Source organism: Tupaia chinensis, unplaced genomic scaffold (genome assembly GCF_000334495.1).
Source record: "Tupaia chinensis unplaced genomic scaffold, TupChi_1.0 Scaffold000044_1, whole genome shotgun sequence".
Taxonomy (NCBI): Eukaryota; Metazoa; Chordata; class Mammalia; order Scandentia; family Tupaiidae; genus Tupaia; species Tupaia belangeri.
Window position 1 is genome coordinate 1,169,754 of NW_006159500.1, and position 12,389 is coordinate 1,182,142.

The 12,389-nt window shown below is 39.1% G+C and overlaps 1 pseudogene; it reads left to right on the forward strand.

The window, feature by feature from the left end:
• The first annotated feature begins 11,602 nt into the window (after positions 1-11,602).
• On the forward strand, positions 11,603-12,294 carry LOC102472175 (putative acidic leucine-rich nuclear phosphoprotein 32 family member C; annotated as a pseudogene).
• The last annotated feature ends 95 nt before the right edge of the window (positions 12,295-12,389 follow it).

Genomic DNA, 12,389 nt, shown 5'->3' on the forward strand with positions numbered 1-12,389 from the left:
CTATGCTGTTGGCCATATGGGATCTATCTGCCTTAACCACCATGCCACCAGCTGACCCTCATTTTTTTTTTTTCCTTGAAAGAGTAGACTATGAGTCAGAAAGAGCCATCCCCACAGGGTAGGTCTGAGACAACTGGGGTTCTCCCACATGGCCCTGTTTCCAAAAGCAGGCTTCACCAGAGGGCCTGGGTCTTGGGTGTACCCTACCCAAGCCTAACATGAGCTTGTAGCACTAGTAAGAGATGAGGTGGAAGTCTTACTGGCATGCTGGCCTGTGGTGAGTATAGACTAGGTGAAACATGGGGAAAGGGTCCTCCAGGTCTGCTTCAGCGCAGGGGCCTGATACTTCCAGGAAGGGCTGCCTGTGGCTCTCCTTCTCACAAAGATAAGCTCCCATGCCCCAGCCAACCCCTCTCTCCCAGGAGTTGGAGGAGAATTCTCTTCTTTTTGATCAATCACAGATCTTGACAACTGGTAACCTGAGGCTCAGCTCCAGAGTCTTCCCTGAGTTTGTCATGAGGGCCTATGATGCTCATGAAACTGGACTCCCCATAGGCATACTGGCACAGCAAAGGGTCTTGAGGTGGGTACTCACATCAGACTCCACTGGGACCCTTCCTGTAGAGGCAGGACAGAAGCGGAGTATCCAGAATGGGGTTCAAACCAAGATGCTTCCTGGATGCCAGCTAGAAGAACATGCAAGAAAGTAAGGTCCAGTGTGTGTGTGTGTGTGTGTGTGTGTGTGTGTGTGTGTGTGTATAATTATTATTATTATTATTATTATTATTATTATTACTATTATTATTTAGTTTTTTGCCATAGAATGCATTCACTAGCTGGAGAGAGACAGAGAGAGGGAAAGTAAGAAACACCCTCCTTCCTCACCTTGTCCCTCAGGAGGATGAGCATGCTGCAATCCCTTCTCCTCCAGTCTCCTCTTAGGATTTTGGGCATACATGCACACACACCCTGCATGTTTTTCAAGTTGCTGGACCAAGGACTTGTACTGTGGAGTTGGCCATGTGGAATCCAGTGCCTTTACCACTATACAAACCTACTGACTCTTGATATATCTTCCTTAAATACAATTTGGTATGTACCAAAGAGTTCTTTGAATTCAACATTGATGTAATTTCTTAAATTTATCTTTATTGTCAAAGTGGTATATACTCGTTGCAGAAAATGTGAACAGTAGAGTAGAAAAAATATTAAAATCATGTTTATTTTTATCTCCAAAGACAACTTCTGCTACCTTTTTTGCATATAGGTGTACCTCAACAAGTTTGTGGGGGGGTCAGCAGGTGGCCTGGTGATTAAGGCACGGGACTCCCATATGGTTTGAGTTCTGGATGTGGAAGCTTGCTTTCTCACTTTCTCTCGCTTGTTTGCTCTTGCCCTCACTTTCTGTCCCTCTCTGGTGAGTGCACATGCCTTATAGCAAATTAAATAAAAATAAAAATACATAAAAATTAAGTAATTCTTTTTTAAAAGCTGGTATAAAAATTAAAGTATTAGAGTGCAAAAAAATGGAAATTCATCCAGTTTTTTCATACTATGCATTTTTCGTGAGCTTTTTGAATGCCCCTTGTGTTCCTTTCTAGCAGCCACTAATTTAGTGGCACATTGCAAGTAAATACTATTGGGTTGTCGGGAAAGTTTTGAGGTATTTTTCTATGTTTTTCTATGCATCATGACTTTCCTGACAACCCAATAGATTCTTGTCTCTTACTAAACTATGACCCTTAGCTATCTATGGAAGCTCAAGAGTCTTGTATTTTCATTCTAAATGCAAATTTCTTCACTTGAATATTCTAGACTACAGTAACCGCTTGACATGTTAGTGTTTTATGTTGATAGTGCTGATTTAAACACACCATGTAGGTGATAAGCTGCATTCTGAAACTATGACTTAAATGACACTATGGCTTTTATTTTTCAGAGTAAACAGATTCAGACTTACATTTTTGTTCAGTGCCTCTGAAAAAAGAAAAACACAAGAATGAGATTTAAATGTGGATTAGTAGAGTGAGCTTTTCCCTGTTGCTTCAGAGAGAATAGAATATGTCTTGTATACCAAACATTTCTGGCACAGTGAATATTCTTCATTTAGGTGCTCACTTTACTTTGCACTCCCAAGGAGTCTGGATGTGATTACTCAACTAAAAATTAAAACTGATGAGGACCCCATATCAAGAAATCATCCTCTCTGCTTTCTTATTGATTTGTAGTCTTTATATATTAGTTCTCACCCTACATCTCTGTTATGCATCAGGGTAAAAGAAAAGATTCAGGTAGAAAAGATTTAGACTTGAAAGGAAGTGTGAATGTTCTAGCAGAAATTGGAATCACTGACTGGGGATGTTTAGGTGCAGCTTACCCTACCTTTTTTTTTTACTTAATTAATTGATTTATTTATAGTCATTCACTGAACATCAATACATTATAGAAAATGAGATTTTCTATCCAGTATACATTGAATATTGGCTTAATCAAAGATATTACCATACATGTTATCATCAACAAATAATTTTCTATTTCTTATTTCTTATATGTTTTGCTTCTTTTTCCCCTCCTTGATTCCCTACCTCTCACCCTCTGCCAACTACCCCCTTCTCTCACACTGTCTCTGGTATGTACAGTTGTTTTCCATATCTTTTCTTTCACATTTTATTGATTCACTAAAGATCTTAATTAATTTAATTAATTTAAAGACTTTCAATAGCAAGCACAGCTGATATATACATATTTATGAATGCATGTCTGACTTTAGGCATAAACCTCACTGAGTAAAGTAAACATACTATAAAGTAGCACCTCACTGGGGCTATATAGCTTACTGCAGTCATTACATAGATATTAATAGGTACATTTTAATACATTTTTTAATTTCAAAAGAAAAGTTTTAGTTTTAATAGATCAAAAATTTTAAATGTTAAGAGAAATTTGCTTAAAACTTAAAGCCAAGAAAAGGGTTAGGATTCAGTTCAAATAGTAGGTAGATGAACCTCTCAGCAGTTCAAGGGAAGACAAAAATCCTTAAATACAGAAATCAAAGCATTGAAGAAGATCAGTAATGTTTTAGTCTAAAGTCAAAAAATTCTATTTTCCTAGTTCAGACTCACATAATTAATCTCTCTTCTATTGAATTTGCAGTGTCACTGTGGTCTGATCTTTCCATTTAAACTCTGGAAGTTAACATTCAACTCCATTGGCCCATCTCTTGATCGTTTCTTGTACTCTTATTTCTGTGTGTCTGACTTTAGTTTTCCTGGTATAGCACTCTCTTCAGCACTTCTCGGAGAGCTGGTCTGGTGTGGGTAAATTCTTTCAGGTTTTGTTTATCTAAGAATGTTTTTCTTTTGTTCCCATATGAAAGATAATCTTGTTGGGTATAGTATTCTTGGTTGAAATTGTTTTTCACTTAACACTTTGAATAACACTTGCATTGTTTCTGATGATCTTAATTAATGTAAAAACTTTTAAAGGTCCAATGTTAACTTTATGGGATATTCTTTGAAAGTAACTTGACATGTATCTCTTGGCCATGTCCATCTTGTCCATCTCTTATCATGTCTCTATCTTTGGTTTTGGTCAATCTGGCCATGATGTGCCTCAGGGGATATCTTCTTGGGTCGATTCTATGTGGGATCCTTTGTATTTCTTGGGTCTGGATATTTGAGTGCCTCTCTAGGTTTGGAAAGTTTTCTTCCAGGATTTCATAAAATAGATGATCAATACCTTTATTAGTTTCTTCACCTTCTGAGATACCGATGATCCAGATATTTGGGCGTTTAATGGTATCTAGTATTACTAGTATGTTATTCTCATATTTGGGGGTTATTTTCTCAGTGTTTTTGGTGAATTTTTCTAGACCAGAGGTTCTACCTTCTACATCTGAAATTCGATCTTCTGCATGATCTAATCTTCTTTTGATATATTCAAGGGAGGTTTTGATTTCCTACATTACAGCCTTCATCTCTAACGTACTTTTTAAATGATGTATATCTTCTCTTTCAGATTGTGCAAGAACTTCCTCACCTCCTGGAACTCGTCTCTTTTCTCCTGCATCTTCTGGAATTTGTTTTCTCTTTTCTTGCTCTGTTAGCTTTGTCACTATGAATATTTTAAATTATTATTTTTTTTTGGAGAGGTTTTCGCTATAGGGCATGTGTGCTCACCAGAAGCTCCCTTGTATTCTCTGGCTCCTGCTAGAATAGGGAGCAGGAAGGTATAGTCTAAGCAGAGAGTCTTTGGTGGTTGAGATCCCTGAATGGAGCTGCTCTGAACTCAAATATAGGTGGCTGCCAATTGGCTTATCCTGGCTCCTGGGGAGCAAGAGGGTCAAGTCTGAGCAGAGGGTCCTCGGTGGTCAAGATCCACAGATAACCCTACTTTTGACATAACAATACTTAGTAAAAGGCCTCAGAGCAAAACTTAAATCTTAACCATGCAGATGAAATACCTGAGAGCAACAGAAAAAGATTAAACTGTCCCTATAAATGATTTGGGGAATTTAGAAGAAAATGTCATACTCTCAACAATGCTGTGATAGCCACATGGTTGTTTTTCTTTTTAAAACCTTAAACACATTGAGGCCAGCGGGAGGCATATGGCTAAGGTGTTGGACTCCTGCATGGCCAAGTGCAATTCAAGCCCTGGACCCAGTCACTTGAAAATCACAAAGGGCATGTATGTGTGTGTGCCCAAAATCTCAAGAGTAGGCTGGAGGACAAGGGATTGCGGCATGGCCATCCTCCACCCATACCCCCCGAAAGGGTGATTTCTCACTTTCCCACTCTCTGTCTCTTTCTCTGACGAGTACACACATCCTATAGCAAAAACCTAAAGAAAAAACCTTGAACATATTTTATAGGCATAGATTGATTCACCTTTTGACACTTCAGTGGTCAGTTCAGTTTGCTCAGCACTCTTCTGTCCACTCAAGTGCCTGTCTCATTTCATGTGGTTCTGGTGGCACTGCCAATTCTAATTCTTTTTCCATCCCTTGTCTAAAGAGTGGGTACATGACCCAGCCAGGCCAATCTTGGAGCTTGGTTGCTATGTCCAAAGGAAGAGCATGTGACCAAACAAAGCCAACAAGTTGTCAAGAGTTGGGATTTGTAGATGCTGGAAGAGTGCACCTCTATTTTTATCCCTGAGCTCATGAGTTGAAAGGTCAATATGAGCTTGGAATTTCAGGGGGCTATTTTGCTACTGAATAGAGAAAACTTGACTGAGAACAGCAAAACAGATTTAGAAAGAAAGGAGTGGGTGGAAAATGGAAAGGAATAGAAAGAGGAAAGAATGAACAGAGTGCAGCCGTGATGACACCACTCAAAAACCTGGTTCCAGTCATGCCAGGGCAAGAACCAACCGACCTTGGCTTTCCGAATATATGAGTCAGTAAATACTCATTTGTGCTTATTCTAATTTGACATAGATTTCTCTCACTTGGATGCGAACACCTATAAAGTCTTCTAATCCACTTTGTAAATACACAGAAATGAAATCCTAGACAGGTGTTGGCCAGGACTAGACAGGGAGGAGAAGTCCAGTTTCCCCAGTGTGTGCCAGTAACTAGTCAATGTACTGCATAATCATAGAATCACAGAGCTGGAGACCCATTCCCTCACCACCCTCTAGACATGGAATCTTCTAGCCCTACTTGATCACCCTCGATATGAGTTATCGTCATAGTATTGTGATTCCTGGACTCCCAAAAGACCCTGAGCTAGGACCAGATGGTGGCACACTCTGTGAAAATGAATGAAAATGAAATACAACACTCTGTGAGGCAATTCCACATGGGAAGGTTCTCTATTCAAATCCAGAGACCTCCCTGAGTGTGCAAGGCACATGCTGGGCTGGCTGAAGGCTAGGAATGGATCATGGTGTCAAGACTTTGTCAGGGCTACTGTTTCTCTTTCTCTGTTTGTCTCTCTCTAGCTTATGGAATAAACAACAACAACAAAAAGACTCTGAACTCCAAAATTATTTTCCTTATCTTTCTTGTCTCAAAGATTCCTAGGGCAAGAAAGATTACTTGGCCTCACAAATGCAACAATTGTAAAATTTGGAATCTATGTTACTCTCTGTGTCTCTTAGGAGCCAGGTATTTATTTTAAATTTGTTTTTATCTTCTTCTTCCCTCTGTTGATGGGCTTCTCATATTTGGTACCCATGGCCTCCTCAGCCCTAGGGTTGCCTAACTTTCTTACTGAAGTATTCAAATAGAAACCTCTTTTGTTCTTTTAGATCAGTTGTCCTTGAAGGTTTTGTTCTCAAGACCCTTTTACACTCTCAAAATTTATTAAAAAATTCAAATACCTTTTGTTTACATGGATTATTTTATAATCAATATTCACCATGTCCAAAATTAAACCTTGGAAAATTTTAAAAGATGTAATGATAATGAAAATAAACCAATTATGTATTAACAAATATTTTCATGAAAACTGTATTTTAAAAATAAAAAATAGCTTAAAGTATTGTTTAAAATCTTTGCAAAACTCTTTAATATCCAACTTACTAGAAGATAGCTAGGATTTCTGCTTTCAAATAACACAGATAAATAGAACCTAGAGGTACCATCCTGCTAGAAATCACTAAGAAACAGAGCACACTGAATAAAGTGATTGTTCTCCTGACATTAGGCAATTAAGACAGAGATTCCTGAGAGACAGAAAGCCAACAAGATGGGGGACTAGCAGATGGCATAATTGTTATGTTGCTGGACTCTTACGTAGTCAACCATGGTTCAACTTTCGGACCTGGTGGCTTAAACTCACACTAGGCATGTATGTGTATGTGACCAAAATCTTGAGAAGAGAATGAATGAGAAGAGATTGTGGTCTAGCCATCCTTCTGGGAGGTGTTTCCTTGCTTTCTGTCTCACTTTCTTTTTCTGTCTCTCTGGCAAGTGTACATGCCCTGTAGCAAAAACAAACAAACAAGATAGAGCCAATCCTATACCACCGTGGTTAAGAGCATTGGCAACCAGATTTTACATACCTGACCATGCTTCAAAATCCCAGCCCTGACAGCTCAAAGAACACTTAAGGTACATGAGTGCACATGACCAAAATCCAGATGGAATGGAGAAATGAAGGAAAAAGACAGTGGTTTCATAGAGAAGTGTTTTCCCATTCTGTCTCTCTCTGCCTCTCTCTCTCTCTCTGACAAGTGCATGCACCACAGAAATTAAGGGAAAGGTAGAAATGGGAGGGAGGAAAGGGAAAGGAGAAAAGTGGAAGCAAGAAAAGTGGAAGTAAGGGGAGGGGAGCAGAGCACAGGAAGGGAAGGAGGGAGAGAATCAAGCAAACTAGATGAATCCATAGTTGCTCAAGCTTATCGTCTCGAGTGTTTCCAGACAGCAGTGCCACAGGAGAGGAACCGCCTAGAGCTCTGTGGTTTCTCCGAGTTGGGAAGACAAAGCTGAAGTGTAAGTCAAATTGGGTATATGACACAGAGAAGACTACCAGGAAAAAAAAGGAGAACTGCACAGAGAGAGAATTCCCAAAATCTGAGAGAGTACCCCTCAATTGTCTGGCTGAGAATTTAACAGTAAATGCATATGAGGAAACTACCCAAATTCAATGAAAGAATCATCTGAAAAGATTAGGAAGTACACACAGGTTGACAATATTGTCTATTCCCACCAGCCAGGGTAGAAAAATCTCTTTAATTCATGGAGCAGGTAGATGACTCAGAAAAATATGCCTCACTTAGGGGAACAATTAACCTAACATTAACCGGTATTGTCTTAAAAAAGCAATACCCTAGGGCTAGCAGGTAGCATAGCGGTTATGTCATTGGATTCCCAAATTATTGACTGCAGTTCATGTCCTGGACCCGGTGGCTTGAAACATGTGTGTGTGTGTGTGTGTGTGTGTGTGTGTGTTTGCCCAAGATCCAGAAGGAGAATGGAGGAGATGGGATTGCAGCATGGCCATTATCCCTGGGGGGTGATTTCTCACTCTGCCTCTTGCTGTGCCTGTCTGTCTGTCTCTCTCTCTCCAGTGAGTGCACATGACCTAAGGCAAAAGAACTCTTAAAAGAAAAAAAAAGCAAGACTGAAAAGGATCCAATTGTTCCTAAGTAACTTAATCACTCTATGAAACAAAGTTCAAGGATACAGGATACTTATATACAAAAATACTCAGCACCCACCAAGGTAAAATTCACAATATTTAGCATCCAATAAATAATTATCAAGCATATCAAAAAAAGAAGAAAAAAAAAGGATTAAATGAGTTAAGTAGAGTCTGCAAGATTTATAAAGAAGACACAACTTAAAATTCTACAGAGAAAAACTACAATGTCTGAAATTAGAAATACATTAAGCATTAACAGATTAGATACTGAAGAAGAAAAGATTAGTAAACTTGAAGATACCACAAATGAAGCACATTCAGTAGGAACTATATTTAAAGTACCATATATTTGTTCTTTATTTTTTTCACTTTCAGTATGGTATTCAACAAATTTCATGAGACATCTAACAATTTATTACGAAATAGTCACCATGTTAGATGATTTTGCCCAACTGTAGACTAATGTAAATATTTCAACACATTTAAAGTAGCCAAGCTAGCTATGGTTCTTGGTAGATTAGGTGTATTAAACACATCTTCAGGCTGGGCCATAGACTGGTGGTTGGGGAAGCTTGATCCCACATGGTGGGCCATGCACTTTGAGTCCAGGACCCAGAGGCTTGGGAAACACTGGATACATGTGCACCCCAGATCCCAGCAGGATGGAGAAATGGAGGAGACAGGATTAAGGTATGACCACAAACCATTGAAAGGTACTTTCTCTCTCTCCCTTTTTCCTTGTCCCTGTTTCTCGCTGGCGAATGCATGCACACTCAAATTTTTTAAAAAATACATTTTTATGACCAGCAGTGGTATAATGGTTATGTTGCTGGACTCCCATGTAGTCGACCATGGTTCAAGTCCCAGACCTAGTGGCTTGAAACTTACACTGGGTGTGTGTGTATATGTGCCCAGGATCCTGAGAGGAGGGTGGAGGAGAAGCAATTGTAGCATGGCTATCCCTCCTGGGAGGCAAGTTCTCACTTTCTGTCTCTCTGTCTCTGATGACTGCATGTGCCCTATAGCAAAAATCTGTCCCTAAAATAAATAAATAAAATACATTTTCAACTCATAGTATTTTCAATTTAATAATGGGTTATTAATTATCAGGATGTAAAATCTCATCATAAGTTGAGGAAAATCTGTTCTATGCCCCAATAAGAAAGGATGAACTACTGATACATACTACAACTTGAATGAATATCAAAATAATTAACTAAATTTTAAAATACTGACAAAAAATAAATATAATTTAATTTAGATGAATATCTAGAAAGGGTAAACTACTATATCATGACAGAAATGACAGAAAGCAGATAATAGTTGTCTGTACATGGGGAATGCCCCGAGGTGCAAGAGGGAACAGATACAAAGGAGCATAATGAAACATGTGGTATATGCACACATTAAATTAACTATGCCAAGGCTGCATCATGTACATGTTTGTCAAAACTTACTGGGCCAAATGGTGGTGTAGTGGTTAAGGCAGCTAAATCCTACACAGCCAATTGCATGGTTCGAGTCTTAGACCCATGACTTTAAGAACATGCTGAGCACATTTGCATGAATCCCAAAATCCTAAAAGGAGGGAGAGATGAAGAAGAAATTGTGGTGTGAACTTTCTCCATGGGCAGTTGCTTTCTCACTTTTTCTCTCTTACTCTAATGTCTCTATCTCTGGCAAGTACATAAGCCCTCTGGCAAAAATTAACACAAAATCTTACCAAATTGTATACTTTAAATATGTGCAGTTTACTGAATTATACTAATATGCTTAATTATATTAAGTAATTATGTTAAGTAATTATACTTCAATAAAGATGTTAGGAGAGAAAGAAGGTAGGTATATGCTCTTACGTGTTTCTTCATTCCATTTGTTTCGATATGTTGTTTTGGTTAATGTACATGAAGAAAACTCAGCCTCATATAGATATGTTGTTGGAAAAGATAAATTGTTTTTAGCATTTTCTGATAATTGTGACTATTCTTTTCTGATACTACCTCCAAACTTGGCATATGGTAGTTTCTTAAAAGTTAAGTCACTGGTGGAATCTGAAACCATACAATATATTATTTATCCTGTTAAATTTAAGTCCACCAACTTATGTTATACTTTAATGAATCTTTTATCCAGGTGTGATTTTAACCTTGCACACCCGAGTCTCCAGAAAACTTGTAGATCCTTGAATCACACTTTGATGATCGTTAATTTAGAATATTCCAATTTTTAAAGAAAAGTTTTCTCTTTTAAGGGTTAAAATATCAGCTGAGGTGTAGGCATCTCTTGTAGCTAAGTTCACACTATAAAGAATCTGTGAAGAGGGGCCAGCAGGTGGCATGGTGGTTAAAGGTGCTGGATTCCCACATGACCAACTATGGTTCGAGTCCTGAATCTGGCAGCTTGCTTTCTCACTTTCTCCCTCCCACTCTCACTCTGTCCCTCTCTGGTCAAATTAAAATAAACAAATGAATAAATAAATAAATTTAAGTAAAATAATTCATTTTGAAAAAAAGAGTCTGTGAAGAGAAAGGCAAGCTTTGTGCTGGTTTAAGGACTGGATATGGTAAGTAGTTTGGATCAGTTCCATTTCTGCTGCAAATACGACCCCTCATTAAATACCACCACCCCACACACAAGTTTCTAAAAGATTAACTCTAACGATGTACCGCAGATGAACATTCAGGAGAAGAGAGGATTAAATATCAGTGACACCCCTCAGCTGACACATACTCTGATCATATCATCTATCTTTAAGTCCCTGAGGTGAGTATAGTATTACTTACCTGTACTGTCGGCATGTAAAATAAATCTACAGGGTCTCTTGGTCTAGAAAGTGCCCACGTAAAATAAAGAATGGTCCTAACTGCAGTGGCACACATTGCTAGGATGTTGTGCTCTACAGGCAGGGCCCACATGGGAAGCCTGGGTTTGATTCACCATTCAACCTAAAGGTTGGGTGTGGTGGTGTGTGCCTATAATCCCAACAATTGGGGAGACTGAGGCAAGAAAATCAAGACAGTAAGATCCTATCTAAAATTAATTAATTAATTAATTAAAAAGAAAATACTGCTACATTGTTTAGGGCATAAAACTTTAAGTTGTCAACATAGTAGATACATTTGTCCTAGCTTTCAATCAGTGACAATGTCTTTATAATTGTCTACAAAATGTTTTTGGGACCAGCACATAGCATAATGGTTACATAGCTGTACTAGTTGACTGCAGTTCGAGTCCCGGACCTGGCGGTTTAAAACTCACATGCCCAAAATCCTGAGAGGAGAATGGAGGAGAAGGGATTCCGGCATGGCCATTTCCCCTGCCAAGGGTGATTTCTTGCTTTCTATCTCTCTGTCTCTCTAGCAAGCACACAAACCCTATAGTAAAAATCTCTCTTGGAGGACTGAGCCAAAGTGGTTGAGCCTTCAAAGTCCTAAAACATGCTGCCTTGGGTTCAGGTTTCTTGATTGAATTCCTACAGGCTGGGAGCCTCCACAGAGAGAATGTGAGAGATGGTCATGGACGAACAGATTTGTTTAGAGCTGCAGAACAGGATGCCTTCTGATGTGAAAGAGCTTGTCCTAGACAACTGTTGGTTGAATGAAGGCAAAATTGAAGGCCTCACAGATGAAGTTGAAGAACTGATATTCTTAAGTACAATCAACAAAAGCTTATCATCAGTCACAAACTTACCAGAGTTAAACAAACTTAAGAAGCTTGAACTAAGTGATAACAGACCCTCAAAGGGACCTGGAAGTATTGGCAGAAAAGTGTCCTAATGTCATGCATTTAAATTTAAGTGACAACAAAATTAGAGACCTCAGCACAATAGAGACACTGAACAAGTTAGAAAACCTCAGGTACTTAGACCTTTTCAATTGCAAGGTGACCATCCTGAGTGACTACAGAGAGAACATGTTCAGGCTGCTCCCCTAGCTCACGACCGGGACCACAAGAAGCCCCTGACTCGGACACTGAGGGCTACTTGGAGAGCCTAGACAACAACGAGGAGGACAAGAAAGAGGACAAGGAGGAAAGTGAAGAGGACATGAGTGAAGAGGAGAAGGAAGAAGGTTATAATGACAGGGAAATAGACAATGAAGATGAAGATCTTGGGAAGAAGAAAGTGGTCAGAAGTGAAAATGAGAACCTGAAGGAGAAGACAATGGAACAACCTATTTTGAACATCCCTATTGTGGTTTGACTATTTTCACCCATATCCCCTCCCACACTCCCATCCTGCCTCCCCTGGAAACTTATTTTTTTCTGATTGTAACGTTGCTGTGGGAAGAGAGGGGG